This window comes from Neophocaena asiaeorientalis, unplaced genomic scaffold (assembly GCF_003031525.2).
Source record: "Neophocaena asiaeorientalis asiaeorientalis breed wild unplaced genomic scaffold, Neophocaena_asiaeorientalis_V1.1 scaffold171, whole genome shotgun sequence".
In the NCBI taxonomy this organism is placed as follows: Eukaryota; Metazoa; Chordata; class Mammalia; order Artiodactyla; family Phocoenidae; genus Neophocaena; species Neophocaena asiaeorientalis.
The window spans coordinates 10,056,480-10,061,999 of NW_020174013.1; positions in this window are offsets into that span (position 1 = coordinate 10,056,480).

Sequence of the window (5,520 nt, forward strand, 5' to 3'; positions counted from 1 at the left end):
GTTGCCAGAGGGGAGAGGGATTGGGGGAAATGAATGAAATAGGTGAGGGAGATTAAGAGGTACAAACTTCCGGGCTTCCCTGGTGGTGCAGTGGTTGGGAGTCCGCCTGTCGATGCAGGGGACACGGGTTCGTGCCCCGGTCCGGGAAGATCCCACATGCCGCGGAGCGGCTGGGCCCGTGAGCCATGGCCGCTGGGCCTGCGCGTCCGGAGCCTGTGCTCCGCGGCGGGAGAGGCCACAGCAGTGAGAGGCCCACGTACCGCAAGAAAAAAAAAAAAAAAAAGGTACAAACTTCCAGTTATAAAATAAATGAGTCACGGGGATGAAATCTATAGCGTGGGGAATATAGTCAGTGATATTGTAATATCTTTGGATGTTGACAGATGGTAACTAGATTTATCATCATGATCATTTTGTTATGCATAGAAATATTGAATTACTACATTGTGCACCTGGGACTAACATAGTGTTGTAGGTCAACTTTACTTCAATTAAAAAATTTTTTTCTGGGCTTCCCTGGTGGCGCAGTGGTTGAGAGTCCGCCTGCCGATGCAGGGGACACGGGTTCATGCCCCGGTCCGGGAAGATCCCACATGCCGCGGAGCGGCTGGGCCCATGAGCCATGGCCGCTGAGCCTGCGCGTCCAGAGCCTGTGCTCCGCAACGGGAGAGGCCGCGGCGGTGAGAGGCCCGCGTACCGGAAAAAAACAAAAACAAACAAACAAAAAAAGCAGAGGTCCAAGAGAAGAGTGACTTACCCAGGGTCCACAGCTGTTTGCTCCCGACATCCAATCCCTTCCTTTTCCTGTGCGGCTAGGACTTCCCAGTGTGCCCTTGGCAAAGACGACTATTTTTTTAACTGACTTTATTCATGTCTCTACCCGTTGTAAAACGCCTCTTCTACTTCTCTATTCCTGTGCCCTTTCCCTGCTTCCCTGGACATAGAGGCTCATGAACCCCTTGCTCCTGCCAAGTGCAGCTGAGGAAATAGGAGCGGCTGCTTGGCTGGGCAGACAGGAAAGGATGCACCGAAGGGGTGCTGGTCCTCCAGCCTGGCCGGGACCGCAGCATCTCCACCTAACTCTGCACATTCCTCTGCCTCCAGTGGAGAGCCTGGGGTCTTCAGTTCCCAGCATTCCTGGCCAGCATGGTTCTAAGTAAGATCCTGGCAATACAGTCACTTGCACAAGATTCGATAAACCAAAGATAGGAGAGCCCACCTTCTCTGAATTGGCATGGAAAGGCGTGAGGTTGACCGTGACGTCCAGGCAAGCCCCTGCAAGCTGCCCACATTGGTGCTGGGGCGATCCCGGCATCTTCTCTGCAGTCCTGGCACTTCCCGATTTTGTGCAATCTGACGGTAGCTTCCCTAACCTGCCCTCATCCAGCCCTCCCATCAGTTAGGTAAGCCTCTAAATCCCCAGTATTAAACCTTGTGTATTTGGGATACATAGAGTGGCTTCTGTTTCTCTGACCAAACCCCAACTGGCACAAGTAACGAAGCTGTGTACAGGATGTGTGTGTGGGGGGTGGGAGGAGGATCCCTTTGGAATGTAAAAGGTTCCTCCTAGAAAGTGAAATTTTTTATATAAAGTGACAAATCGTCTCCTAGGTTTGTTTTTGTTTGTTTGGTAGGAGCCATCGTGGGTGTGTGACCTTGGAACCACGAGGTTAACATCAAAGCTCTCCTTTGAGACGTGTTCCAGGCAGGAGAGGCCCTCTGTCCCACCCTCGCCCGTCACAAGATCCAAGAGAATCATGGTCAACACGGCCAGATCAAGGGTGAGTCTTCCTTCCCTCCAGGACTGATGACACATAGGGAAAAAACCAGAAGCCACAAGGAAGTCCAGAGCAATCTCTTTGAGTATGGCCATTCTATTTCATAAGCGCAAGGAGAACAACAAGTTTACGTTACCTGATTTCCATGAAGAATGGGAACAAAAGTTAATCAAGTACAACTAATCTTTTAAGACACACTTCCATTGATATTTGGGCTAAATCATAGTATTTGCTGCCTTTTATTGACACTTTTCTCTTTACTGCCTGAAGCTGTTTTATATATTATCCTATTTAATCTTCCCAACAATGTCAAAGTGAGGACAGCATTTTCCCAGGTTCACAGAAACCTGAGGCTCAAACAGGTCAAAACTGCCTGACTCCTGAGCCATCCTCTTTCCCTGAGTCAGTCGGCTTCTTTTACTAGAAAGGAGGAAGGAAGAACAAGAGGGAAAGAGAAAGGCAGCAGAAAGAGGAAACGAGAGAGACGGACAAAGGGAGAAGTGAGGGGAGACGTGTGTATAAGAAGAAAGGGGAGGGCTTCCCTGGTGGCGCAGTAGGTTGAGAGTCCGCCTGCCGATGCAGGGGACACGGGTTCGCGCCCCGGTCCGGGAGGATCCCACATGCCATGGAGCGGCTGGGCCCGTGAGCCATGGCCGCTGAGCCTGTGCGTCCGGAGCCTGTGCTCCGCAACGGGAGAGGCCACAACAGTGAGAGGCCCACGTGCCACAAAAAAAATAATAAAAGAAGAAGAAAGGGGAGAGAGGAGAGAGAAGGCCCAGGGGTTGTGCGAAGGTGGAGAAACTCATCTCCTCACCACCTCTACTCAGACCGTGTGCTTCAGAATGTCACCTCTGCTCTCGGCTGTACTGATTAGCCAGGTAGCCACTGTTCACAGCCCTTCATCTGCTCCTTATTCTCAGGCTTTCTGAGCCTCCAGTGTGAATGGAAAAAGCCACAACAATCCACTGGGTAAAGAATTCTTTGGGCTGCCCCATCAGGGCTCAGAATAATGTTACACCAGAGGGTAGATTAAATCAAGCAGAGCGACAGCCCCAGCTTCTGGGCTAATAGGGGCTGGGAAGCAGGTTTGCCCTTGTGCCATAGGGTGGCTCATGAAGACTGTCTTGGATACTCTTCTGCCTCTCCTTCCGGGCCCTTCTCTAAGCACCCTCAATCCCACCCTGGTATCCTATACCCCCAGCTACCCCTGGGCTTACCATCATGAGATAATGACATCCTCAGCCCCCAATGACTCAGCGAGCCCGTCCTTGCTCTGTGTCCTGTGAGAAGGCATCTAGGCTGAGGAGGCAGGGCAGTGGCAGGTCTTCCTGGAGCTCTCCAGCCACACCCTGGCCATGGTCCCTCTCTGTGTACATGTAAGGCCAGGCCAGGGCTGGGAAGACCAAAGAGGGCACTTAAGAGCTGGTCCATATCTCCTGAGATCCTAGAGTCTCAGAGGTCCTGTGAGCCAGTCCTTTCATCTCATCAGTGGGCAAACTGAGGGTCAGAGAGGTAAGGGGAGGAGCCCAAGGCCACACTGTCTGCACACTGCTCACAGCCCCGACACCCAGCCCAGCGCCCTTCCCTCTGGCAGCTCCCAGGACCCCAGCGGCCAGTGAGCCAGCAAGAGCCTCACATGTGATTACAATTACCGTGGGCTTGGCCTGAGCCCAGCCACACCACAAGCACATCCAGGCCTGGTCGCTGGCCAAGTTTCCATCTCAGTAGAAAAATGAATAGGTTCAAGGGATACATGTTAATCTCAAACACACGAGTGGGAAGGAGTGGGGTGAGAGGGAGAGGCCAGCCAGGATTTCTCGGGCAATGTCAGTCCACCAATAGCTCCTGAGGAGGCAGAATGCCCCTGGCCAACAGAGAAAAAACAGGCTGTGTGCCTGCTAGGGGACCAGGACTGCCCACCTGTTGGGCATTATGGTTCAAGAGCCATCTCAGGATTGTTTGTGGTTATAAACCCTGCAGGCTCCTGGGTCCAAGATGGAACTCAGCTGGTAAGACTTGGCCGGGGGTCCCCATAGCAGTCACCCCTCCTCAGTAGGCTCCTTTCTTGCAGTAAGCATTTTCCACAGCCTTTGTGTTTCTATCTTTCCTTCAACATCACCATCCCCTGCCACAGATAAAGGAACTGAGGTGCAAGGATGAAGGATGGCCCGAGGCCGGGTAGCCAGAGGAGTTGGGATGGGCTAGGACACAGGCCAGTCTGGCCCACAGCCTCCCTCTGATGCTCCTGAGCTGCCCCCGGGGCAGCCTGGGCTGTGCCTGGGACTCCCCTGCTTTCTCCTGCCCAGCATCTTAAGACTTACTCCATGAACTGTTGTCTTCATCTGCCCTACCTCAGCGGCATGGCCCTGGTGGGGTCCCAAATTCCACCCTAGCTGCCAGCTTTTGCTCCCCTAATAATGACGTCTCACATCCTTGAGGCTTCTACACTGTTTCTGCAGCCCTTCCACCTTCGAGACTAAAGTTCCTTCTTTCCGCTCAGACTTGAAGCAATCGTGAGCAGCACACCGCTCCCAGTCTACCTCAACTCCCAGAACAGCCATTTGCAAGCTGTGCTGGGTCCTGGCCTCAGAGAAGCAGGACATTTGAATTTTTCACCTATGATATATGTGCATCTACCCTTTGGGGGGCTTATAACAGGTTCAATAGATATTAGGAGAACCACCGCTCTCTGCCCTGGGGGCAAAGGAGTTAACACTTTGCTGGAACCGTACCAACACCATGTGATGTGCTAAAAACTCTATGGAGGACAGCAGCCATCAGTTAAATATCAACTGTCAGGTGGGGAAGAGCTGTGGCCCCCAAAGGGAACAATGGACTTTTTGATTAGTGATGCCTCTGAGGGAATACCATTCCTCAGAAAATGAGGTCTGCCTCAGAGAAATGTGCTTATTTACACTGACTTCTAGACTGGCTGAGGACAGCCCAGGGCCTGCAGCCAGGCATCTGAGTGAAGGGGCGAGCAAGCTTGAGTGCGGCTTCTTGCCGACTGGGGGATTTACGGGCTTCCTGGATGGGCCAAGCAGCTTGGGTTTGAGGCCAGCAGCTGGGCCAGGAGGTTGGCCAAGGTTTTCTTAGAGGCTTTGCAAGCAGTTGGGCCCTTGGGGGAAATGTCTTGGACACATGGCGGGGTGGGGGGGAGGTTACCTGGTCTTCCATCTCCTCCAGAGGTGAGGTCTCAGCAGGGGCATTTTTTCCTGATGAGGCAGGGGTGGGAGCCATGGGGGTGGGTTGGGGTAACAGAGCACAGAAATGAAGCATTATTCTCAAAAGGCCATCTCTCTCTTTTTTCTGCTTTCAAAAAACCCCCGTGATCACTTTGTATTTAAGCCAATCTTGCTTTTTCAAAGAAATGAAGAAAGAAAAAGAAGTTTTTCCAGGTCTAAGTATAAAAACCGTAAGTCTGGAAAGATATGGAGAAAACTTCTGTCTCCTGGTTCTGCCTCCACCAGGTACCAGCGAGGCCCACAGGGAGGTGCTGGTCTGTGAACACCTTGCCAGGGGTGGGGAGAGCTCCATCAGCAGCCCCAGGGCCCCCAGTCTCAAGACACCCCACCCCCATTCTAGTCACATCCCCATTGCTGGAATTAAAGTCCATTTCTTTCCTTTCAATTGTTGTGAGAACTAGACAATGACCAAGAGACTAGAAGAGCTGGTGATCTGAGTCCTTCTAGGGAAAGCAGGCTGCGGGGTCTCTGTCACCCCAGGGCACCTAGTTCTTAAA